This window comes from Nycticebus coucang, chromosome 10, assembly GCF_027406575.1.
Source record: "Nycticebus coucang isolate mNycCou1 chromosome 10, mNycCou1.pri, whole genome shotgun sequence".
NCBI lineage: Eukaryota > Metazoa > Chordata > Mammalia > Primates > Lorisidae > Nycticebus > Nycticebus coucang.
In genome coordinates, this window is record NC_069789.1 from 98,051,013 (window position 1) to 98,062,721 (window position 11,709).

Genomic DNA, 11,709 nt, shown 5'->3' on the forward strand with positions numbered 1-11,709 from the left:
ACAAGGGGAAGAATGTTAGAATAACTGCAGATCTCTCTGCTGAAACCTTTTGAGCTAGAAGAGGATGGTCATTGAGTTTTAATCTCCTAAAAAAAAAAAAAAAAAAAAAAAACTTTAACCCAGGATCCTGTATCCAGCTAAACTGAATTTCATTTATGATGGAGAAATTAAATACTTTAATGACATTCACATGTGGAAGAAATTTGCCATAACTAAACCAGCTCTCCAGGATATTCTCAGACCTATCCTCCATAAAGACCAGCCCAATCCTCTACCACAAAAGTAAACTCACCCAGAAAATTTTGGTCAAATTCCAACTTCCACAGTCGCAAAAGGATTAAAAATGTCCACCGGACTTTTGAAAGGCTATCAATATTCTCAATTAATGTGAATGGTTTAAATTGTCTTTTAAAGAGCCACAGGTTGGCTGACTGGATACAAAAACACAGGCCAGATATCTGCTGCATACAAGAATCTCATGTTACCTTAAAAGATAAATATGGACTCAAGGTGAAGGGATGATCATCTATACTCCAGGCAAATGGAAAGCAGAAAAAAGCAGGTGTTGCAATCCTATTCACAGATACAATAGGCTTAAAACCAACCAAAATAAGGAAGGATAAGGATGGACACTTCATATTTGTTTAAGGTAATACTCAATATGATGAGATTTCAATTATTAATATTTATGCACCCAACCAGAATGAGCCACAATTTATAAGAGAAACTCTAACAGACATGAGCAACTTGATTCCCTCTAGTTCCGTAGTAGTCGGAGATTTTAATACCCCTTTAACAGTGTTAGATAGATCCTCCGAAAAGAAGCTAAGCAAAGAAATTTTAGATTTAAACTTAAGCATTCAACATCTGGATTTAACAGACATCTACAGAACATTTCATCCCAATAAAACTGAATACACATTCTTCTCATCAGCTCTCGGAACATACTCCAAAATTGACCACATCCTGGGCCACAAATCTAACCTCAGCAAATTAAAAAAAATAGAAATTATTCCTTGCATCTTCTCAGACCATCATGGAATAAAAGTTGAACTCAATAACAGGAAGCCGCATACTCATACAAAAACATGGACACTAAATAACCTTATGCTGAAGGATAGATGGGTCATAGACAAGATTAAGAAGGAAATTACCAAATTTTTGGAATAAAATGACAATGAAGACATGAATTATCAGAACCTCTGGGATACCACAAAAGCAGTCCTAAGAGGGAAATTTATAGCACTGCAAACCTTCCTCAGGAAAACAGACAGAGAGCAAGTTAACAACTTAATGGAACATCTCAAGCAACTGGAGAAGGAAGAACATTCCAACCCCAAACCCAGCAGAAGAAAAGAAATAACCAAAATCAGAGCAGAATTAAATGAAATTGAAAACAAAAGAATTATACAACAGATCAATAAATCAAAAAGTTGTTTTTTTTGAAAAGATCAATAAAATAGATAAACCTTTGGCTAAACTAAGCAGGAAAAAAAGAGTAAAATCTCTAATTTCATCAATCAGAAATGGTAAGACAAAGTAACAACAGACCCATCAGAAATTAAAAAAATCCTTAATGAATATTACAAGAAACTTTATTCTCAGAAATATGAAAATCCGAAGGAAATTGACATGAAAACAATCAATTGGTCTTTGAATTCATTGAATTCTTGAGACATCTTTTGAATTACTGCTTGGAATTCTAATTCGATCTGATTTTCTATCCAGATTCTGAATTCAATTTCTGACATCTCAGCCATTTGTTTATGCACAGAATCTTGTGGTGTGTCTGCCTTGTTGTTCCTTGAGGGAGTTGATCTGCTCTGATTATTCGTATTGCCAGAGTGTTTCCATTGATTTCACCCCATTATTGTTTTTCACCATTGCTTCTGGCCATCCTCAGAGTTGGGGAGGTGTCTCTCCAAGATTAGACCCTGGTGGGATCACTCTATGGTTGCTGGATCTTTGTAGGCAGTGACCCAGTGTAGCTCCTCTGGGGCTGCCCCATCCAGGGAGTTCTGGGTGTGGGAGCAGCTCTGGAATGTGGTACACTCAGATCCACCAACAGGGCTGGGGGCGGTGCACATGGTTCTGAGAGTGCCTGGTGCCCAGTGACTTTGACACAGAGAGCCCAAGGCTCCAGCAGTCTCTTGCCAGGAGGAGGGCTCCATGCAAAGGCAGGGAGGGCTCCAGTGGGAGGGCACATGTTGCACAGCTACCCGAGTCCCTGGCCAGATGGGTGGGCCAGTGAGGAGGCAGCGAGAGTATGGGAAGGAGGACGCAGGTTGCGTGACTCCCGGAGTTCCTGGCTGCAGCAGGCAGAGGCCCAGCGGGCATGGGACACAGGGCTGCACGGTTGCTGGTGAAGTCCCTTGCCAGGGCAGTGTATGGAGGGCTGGCAGGTGCGGGAACAGGGCCATGTGGTTGCCAGTGGTGGACTCCTTGGCCAGGGCGGGCACGGCACCACGTGGTTGCCGGCCATGTCCCTGGTGGTGGGGAGGGCTCGGCGCAGCCCCTATGTCTCTTGCTGGGGGGGCACTTGGTCCAGCAGACAGCAATGCTCAAGAACTTCCTCCCTCAGTCTCAGCAGGGGTTAGGCTTCTGGTTCATCAGGTAAGGGGGGGGGAAGGGTGTACTGGAAGTTCAGAATGGCAGGGAAGACTTTAGTTCATTTTTTCTGCCTAGCAAGAAAGTGTTCAGAGTCACAACAGGGTCCTTCTGAGGAAGTAGTCCCCACTTCCCACAGCACTCACCCGTGGGGTGAGACAAGAGGTCCACAGTTCACTGCTTGTCTGTAGAAATCACGCAGGAGCAAATGAAGAGAAAAAACAAAGGAGACAGAAACTTTTCATCTGTTTTTTATCCTCCTTAATATTTTGGATATTCTGAAATAATAAGCAATGGGTTCATGCCATGAATGAATGACATTTGTAATTTCAGACAATTCCATCCATCTTAAGGCAGGATGAGAGATTTTTCTTTTTTTTTTTTTATTTATTTTTCTTGTTGGGGATTCATTGAGGGTACAATAAGCCAGGTTACACTGATTGCAATTGTTAGGTAAAGTCCCTCTTGCAATCATGTCTTGCCCCCATAAAGTGTGACACACACCAAGGCCCCACCCACCTCCCTCCTTCCCTCTTTCTGTTTCCCCCCCCATAACCATAATTGTCATTAATTGTCCTCATATCAAAATTGAGTACATAGGATTCATGCTTCTCCATTCTTGTGATGCTTTACTAAGAATAATGTCTTCCACGTCCATCCAGGTTAATACGAAGGATGTAAAGTCTCCATTTTTTTTAATGGCTGAATAGTATTCCATGGTATACATATACCACAGCTTGTTAATCCATTCCTGGGTTGGTGGGCATTTAGGCTGTTTCCACATTTTGGCAATTGTAAATTGAGCTGCAATAAACAGTCTAGTACAAGTGTTCTTATGATAAAAGGATTTCTTTCCTTCTGGGTAGATGCCCAGTAATGGGATTGCAGGATCAAATGGGAGGTCTAGCTTGAGTGCTTTGAGGTTTCTCCATACTTCCTTCCAGAAAGGTTGTACTAGTTTGCAGTCCCACCAGCAGTGTAAAAGTGTTCCCTTCTCTCCACATCCACGCCAGCATCAGCAGTTTTGAGATTTTGTGATGTGGGCCATTCTCACTGGGGTTAGATGATATCTCAGGGTTGTTTTGATTTGCATTTCTCTAATATATAGAGATGATGAACATTTTTTTATGTGTTTGTTAGCCATTCATCTGTCGTCTTTAGAGAACGTTCTATTCATGTCTCTTGCCCATTGATATAAGGGATTGTTGGCTTTTTTCATGTGGATTAATTTGAGTTCTCTATAGAGAACTAGTTAATCAAGCTTTTGTCTGATTGAAAATATGCAAATATCCTTTGCCATTGTGTAGGTTGTCTCTTTGCTTTGGTTATTGTCTCCTTAGCTGTACAGAAGCTTTTCAGTTTAATGAAGTCCCATTTGTTTATTTTTGTTGTTGTTGCAATTGCCATGGCAGTCTTCTTCATGAAGTCTTTCCCCAGGCCAATATCTTCCAGTGTTTTTCCTATGCTTTCTTGGAGGATTTTTATTGTTTCATGCCTTAAGTTTAAGTCCTTTATCCATCTTGAATCAATTTTTGTGAGTGGGGAAAGGTGTGGGTCCAGTTTCAGTCTTTTACATGTAGACATCCAGTTCTCCCAACACCATTTATTGAATAGGGAGTCTTTCCCCCAAGGTATGTTCTTGTTTGGTTTATCAAAGATTAGGTGGTTGTAAAATGTTAGTTTCATTTCTTGGTTTTCAATTCGATTCCAAGTGTCTATGTCTCTGTTTTTGTGCCAGTACCATGCGTCTCAGAGTTATTTCCAGGCAAATGAAGTGGGTCTAGTCTGAAGCCATCCACTCATTCATTCAGCACGTAGTGTTTGAATACCTGCTATGTTCCAGGCACTATTTCAGATGAGAAATTGTAAATAGGATGCTCATGGAATGCTCTCCAAGGAAGCAACATTTGAGTGGAGTTCTAAACAAAGTAAGTGATAGAAGTGCATAGAAATAGGTGGTGGATAGATAGAGAGATGATAGATAGATAATAGCTACCTGGGTGAAGAGTGGTCCCATCGAAAGGATCAGGAAGTACACAGATTCTGATTGGCAGTTTGGGCAACAACAAATAGTTCTGAGTGCCTGGGGTAGAGTGAGCTAGAAAGAGAGAGGTGGAATGGAGTTGAAGGCATCATCAGAGGCCACATCCTGCTGAGCTATGTAATCTCCAGCAAACTCAGAATTTGTCCCAAGTGTGACATGGAACCCTTGAAGGCTATTGAGCAGAAATGAGTGATGATACATTTTCATTTTCACAAGATCATTTTGGCAACATATAGAAAAATATATCACAGGAGAGAGGCAAAAGGGGTTAATATTGCTGGCGATAATGATTCATACTATAGTCAGACCACATCTTATTGTGAGTTTTTTAATATTCAAAGTTTAGTTTCACCACCACCCCACCCCAGGATTCAGTTCTCTCCCTACAATGAGTAAAAGTGTTCCTTCCAAGTAAAATAACAGAGTGATGTTGGATCATTCCTTAAAATTGGTGTCAAGACAGCTTTGCTATCTAGTTTGCTAGAGTTGTGGTAGCAAAGTACCACAAACTAGATGTCTTACACTATGGAAATTTATTGTCTCACAGTTCTAAAGACCAGAAGTCTAGAGTCAAGGTATTGCTGGAGGTGTTTCTCTATTTGGGAAGGATCCGTTCCAGGCCCTCCCTTCAACTTGTAGATGGCCGTTTTCTCCCTGTTTCTTCACATTTTCTTCCCTATATGCTTGTCTCTTTCTCTTCACAGAACACCAGTCAAATTAGATTCGGGCCCACCCTAACGGCCTCATCTAACTTCACTAATAGTAATACATCTGTAATGACCGATTTCCAAATAAGGCCACATACTGAGGTAAAAGGGGTTAGAACTTCCACATAAGAATGGGTTGGGAGGGACAATTCAACCAATAACATTTATAATACACAAAGAATAAACACCTAGGAAAAGAAAGACTTCAAAAACAACTCTTTCAACCAGGTATAACTTGTGTTCATGGAAATCCTGTGTTAGTGCCTTTCACGGGCTGTGGCAGAGAAATCGACTGTTAGCATAATTGTAGTGACATCCACGACACTTACTTTCAGCCAGGCCTTAAACAGCCTTTTACAAATATTATCTCATTCAGTCTATACTTGCTTTCTATGAGATAGATCTTGTTATTACATTTCTACAGATGAAGAAATCAAAACTCAGAGAATATGAATAATTTGGCCAAAGTAAATACTTCGGGAAAAATAAAATGCCATCATAAATTCCTGGCCACACTATTCTTTTTTTCCTTTAAATTCCTCATTAATTAGAAGAATTATATAGCAATGAAAATAAAAAGTATGATCAGTAGCTAGAATGATAGAGCGATAGAATGATCAAACCATATTAAGCAACAAAGAGAGAATACATAATTGTGTATGTGCTATAATGTTGTCTATGCAAAAAGTTCTTTATGTATATCTAAGTATACATTGAAAGAAAACAGAGAGTAAGATAACTTTTAGGAGTCTGGGTAGTGGCATTACACTCTAATTTTCTTCTTGATGTCGTAAATGTATAAATGTTAAAATTTATATTTAAAAGTCTAATTAGAAATTATTAATATCTTAATCCATTTTCCATGCTAACTAGAAGTAGGTTTCAAATGCCAGCATGCATCTCCTCAATGAAATCATCGTAAGCCTTCAAAAATATATAAAAGTACATTTAATCTCAGCATCAAAACAACTCATAATGTTATGTTTTTCTCTTCACCCTGACTTCAAGGGTTACACAGGAAAATCTAACGGGCTTCAAGGTTCTATAAACTCTATAAATCATAGAGATCAAGTACCATGATGAAGTAAGCATAAATTCACATCTAATTTGATGTGGCAGGGAGGTGGGCCGGCCATCTGGCTTTGATTATACTCCTCCTGAGGAGGAGCATCAACTCATAGGGCTGCACAGAAAGCTTGTTTCTCCTCTCTCTTCACCTACCTCCATCCCTTCCCCTCACCTGTCTCTGATGGAGAGGACGCTTGCAGAGAGAAGAGGCCCAGCCTCCCAGAGAATACCTCCCTGAATACCATCTGGAGAGCCTTTTGCCATTCACTGAATAGTCATGGAAATTTCCAGGATATTAATATTTATGACAATTCCCTGAATATGTGTCTGGTGTGTGCCTGTGAAAGAATAATAAAAATTAATTATTTTCTTTGAGTTGCTACCCATTAGATCAAATTTGCATACTGTAGCGGGGAGAGCTGCTGGAAGAGGGCCTCTGGCGGGAAGCCTCGCCTAATCCTCCGGGTCTGATTCATCTCCCTTAATGGCATGTGCCGTTGTAGTTGATAATGATGCTGCTAAAAATTGGGTCACCGAGCAACTCTTGCAGTTACTCAGACAGCATCCTGGTAAGGGAGTCTGGTGAGTGCTAATTTCTCCTTTCCACCAAGCTGTGTTAATCCAATCAAGACATTCATGTTCACAGTTGCTGGACCCTCTCTAATTGACACATTATTCTTTGATTCTGAACTGCCCCCTGGATTTCTCTGTTTCTGAGGGTCTCTAATATGTATTTCCTAGAAAGGTAATGGCCTACTGAAGTGACTTCTTCTCAGCATCATAATTGTCCAATTAGCAAGTGTCGAAGACTTAAGGAAAGAAATTGTAGATCTGATATGTATAGCATAGATAGGAACTTGATGGATCAGAATACCGTATTTCCATCAGAGAGAAAGGAGAAATACTGTGACAGCCCTTATTGTAATTTCCGTAAGAAGGCATGCTGACATCTCCTGTTGCAGATCCCAACTCCCAACACAGCACCTACCTAGCTCATTACATTTTTGTGGATTGAAAAATTGAAGTCTCCATAATCCACATAATCTCTCAAAGGGGATAGTAGGTCTAAAAGACTTCGCTGTGGTTTATAATTGTTCAATTAGTACAATAAATATTCTTTTGATTGGCATTACTTGATTTTTGCCTCTACTACTTTCTATCCTCATTATACATCTATAGATTCATGTTTTCTTTAAATTTTATACTGTTTTTCAACCGCCGAGTATCCTGACTAGAGTATAAAAATAATCTGATGCTTTTCTAAGAGAAAAGAAACTGCTTTAGTTCGTTGACTTCTTTTTCATAACTTTTCTGTATGAATTTGCAGTGATTTTTCTATACACAGTGTTTATCTCAATACTCTGAAGGGTAATGACTGCATAGCAGGGCGTTTTTGAAAATTTAAATTAGAATTTCTTTTCAAATGTTCAGACCTAACAAAGAATATTCACATATTTTCTATTCTTAATAAAGTGTTATTTTCCTCTTAAGAAGCAAATGTTTGCATTACTATGTATTTTTAAATTTTATATTCAAAAATAAATCTGATCAGAAAGTTATTAACTGAAATTAAAGCTACTACATATTGAGCATTTATAATATGCCAAGCATTGCTCTAACTAGTATAATGAATATTTGTCTATTTAATCCTTCCAGGCCCAAGAGACCAAATAACTGACTAGGGTTATCCTCGAAGCTGGATTTAAATATCCACCAGGTGGTTAAGTGTCACGGTCTGTGCTGAACCACTCCCCTGTACTAACCTTCAGGTGTTTCAGAAGCCCTAACAATGTATTTGGTGACAAACTCAATCTCTGCAGTCGTGCAGTTGTACCAGTCCATGACATTTATGTGTCTTACAACCTTCTGGCTATGTTTGCCGACAGACAAAGCAGGGGATTGGAAGGGTCTGCTCCCATGGCCACAGAGATCTAAGGGAAGATTATTGTGTCTGGTGTCTCACGTGGATTCATTGACTTTCAGATTCAGAGTGTTTGGGGGAGTACATGGAACTCCCAGATTATCTCAGTGCCTTTCTCTAATTTTCACAACATTTTAACTTTAAACCATAGCTGTCTTTTGTGGGAATGGAAATTTCACGCACATGTTAAAAATGAAACATGAAACGTCAAAGAAGTATTTTGCTCTTACTATTTTCCAAACCCCCCAGGGCTTCCGTCTATTTCCCCTGCGTTAAGGAAAACAGAAGAATTTGACACACTCTTTGATGTATTTTAAAGTCACTGCTATTACTGAGTGACACTTGGCTCTTAGGAACTAGTCAATTTCTTTGAGAGAAACAGAGAATATTTATGAAAGGGAAACCTCTGCAGGTAAATTAGGTACAATTGGTACCTTTCCCAAAGGTACCTAATCTTTTCCTAAGCTACTATTGTTTTGAAGAAAGTCTCCATCCATTGTACCCAGAACAGCCTGATTAAATCTCAGCCTGAAATATCTCATGCCAAGGACTTCTAAGTTCAGGCAGAGAAATTAACGTCTGATCTAGTGTCTCCATGTATGGGACAAACACACAGGACAAGAGACATGTTAGCAGTTCCTGCTGGTTCTTCTTTTCAGTTGCCCTGAACTGGTTTTCTGTAGGAAGCTGAATGGATGAGGATGCTCTGTCAGCTCTGCCCTTGCTCCTGAGTGACAGAGCAGTGAGAAGTGACACAGAAAGTGCAAAGGGCTGAGAAGTCACCCAGACCTCATTAAATGCTGCCCCTACCACTGAATTGTTATTTGTCCTTTAGGGAGTTACTTAGCCTCTCTAAGCCTCAGTTTCTTTGTCTGTAAATAGGAATGATAATAATACTTCATACACTAACCGGAGATGGTAAAGGCCTAAATATATGTAAAGATGCATACTTCAGAGCTGGGCACATCGCTAGTTTTCAAAAAAAAAAAAATGCAGCTCCCATTATCATCATCATCATCATTAATTTGGGGAGATTGGGGAAGGCCTACCTGGCAGTCACCCTCTGGGTGCTCTCCTCTTTTCTGTCTGGTATGCAGAGACACATCTTTCAGACCCACACTCTGCTATGCAACACATGCCCAAGACCATGCAGTAGTCTCCCAAGGCCGGGAACGTCAAACTCTGACACCTCCATGTCCTCTCCCGATGTTTCACCCTCTCCTCTTACTTCTCTCTTTACCCCAATGTTTCACCCTAATCAAGTTTCCTTTCTGTCTTTGCACACGACTTATCCCCTGCCCCAGACTAGTCCTCCTCACAGTTCCCTCACCTGACATTCCAGGCTTTCCTCTCTGACGCCTCTGGCAGGGTCACATATTTTGGGACCAGACAGGATAAGAATGTGCACTCTGACCTCTCATAGCTGTGACACCTGTCATGTTTCATGTTCGTCTTCAACTTTCAGTTCCTTAATTGATAACAGGAAGATTGAAATACTTAACTTCATAACACTGTTGGAGCTAAATGAGATGATATATGGAAAGTGACCAGTAGGTACACACAGGTACTTAGAGAAAGCTAGTTATATTCATCTTCATAACCGTCAAAGCTTAATGCAAAGTTCTTCTCATCCAGGATACATGTCCTCATTACCATCAGTAATGCCTGTGTACTCAAGGCTAGAAGATCTCAGTGGATGATGAAGTTTAAATTTCAGCCTCAAGACTAACTTACTATGTGTGACCTTAGGTAAGTGTCTCAATTTCTCTTAAACTTGATTTCCATATCTGTTAAAAAATTACAAATCAAAAGTAAAAAAACAAATCAATAAGAGAGCACATATAAACATCACATAGTATTTTAGAAATATTTAAAAGACATAATAACTAGTTTGCAGCCAGGATACTTTTAATTGCAGGTGTGTGTTTTCTCCCTCTAGCTTGACTTTTCCAAGGGTATGGATTTTTATTTTATAATTTTTAGTAGAACATTAAGCTTCTTGCCAAGGAGAACCCTGTATTTTATGGCAATTTTAAATGAGTAAACAGGATGCATCCGATCTGAATGGCTTGTTTCAGATTTAGGACTAAGTAAGGAGTCAAAGAATGCTAGAAGGAAAAGGATAGAGAGCAGCTGGATTGTGATCAGAGAAAAAGCAGAAGGAAGAAGAAAGTTACCATCGTCCATCCTCCTCTGCTGAAGACAGGGCTAAGAGACCGTGTTCTTCCAGTCCTGGGTTAATTGTGTCCAGGTGCCTCATGTGGGTGCCTCACTGATGACAGGGACTTCCTCCCTCAATGCCAGTTCTCTTCAATGCCCAGGCCTTCCAGCTTCCACAGCAGGAGCTAAAATAACTGCAGAACTTTCCATTTTAGCCCAGAAATCGAACAGGTTTTTCAATATTGGCATTATAGACATTTTGGGCTAAGTAATTCTTTACTGTGGGGGCTGACCTGTGCATTGTAGGGTATTCAGCAACATCTGGGCCTCTACCCACTGGCTGCTGGTAGCCTTCTACTTCCCCACTACTCTTGACAATCCAAAAATGTCTCCAGATGTAGCCAAATGTCCCCTATGGAACAATATTGCCCTAAGCTGAGAACCACCCTATGTTGACTTATGGTCCCTAATACAGAGATCACTGTTAAAGGCGAGAATCAGATTGGCTCATTGAGGAGAAAGAAAGAAAGTGCAGCAGACTTCACACTGGGGAACTCCCACCATTTCAGGGAGGAAGAGAACCAGCTCAGAAAGATGGACTTGATTACTTAGAGATTAGTTCATGAAATTGACCTAATCGCCTAAGATTTGTCTATCTGGGAAGGAAAAAGCGAGTGAAAGAAATGTGAGGAAGAGAGAAGCAATAGGGCCTCAGTGATTAAGTAAAAGGGAGAAAGGGCAGGGATTTATTCTGCCTGTGTCTCTTCCTTATCTGGCCATCTCAATCTTTCATATCTCAAGGTGGGATTCCCAGGACTCCTTCCCCCAAGTTTTCATAAGTTCTTCTTGCCAAGCACTTAAGTACCCCATTCCTCTAATTGAGAAATGATTCTACATTATGGCAACTGCTCATGTAATTACCTCCCATCTAGATCCATGGAAGGATCCATGGAAGGAGAAAGCACGTCTTCCTTACTTACCATCGTACCTCTAGCACCTAGCCCATAGTAGATGCTCAGAAAATACCTGTTGAATGAATGAGTAAATCAAAAACAAACTAACCCAATGAGATTAATCTTAGCATCTTCATTTTTTCAGTAAAAAAACCTTAAAACACATGTAAATCAAGTGAGTTTTATTATGTAGGTTAAGGGCATAAGAATAATAAGTACCAAAGCATGACTGAGACTCAGGCTTATCTG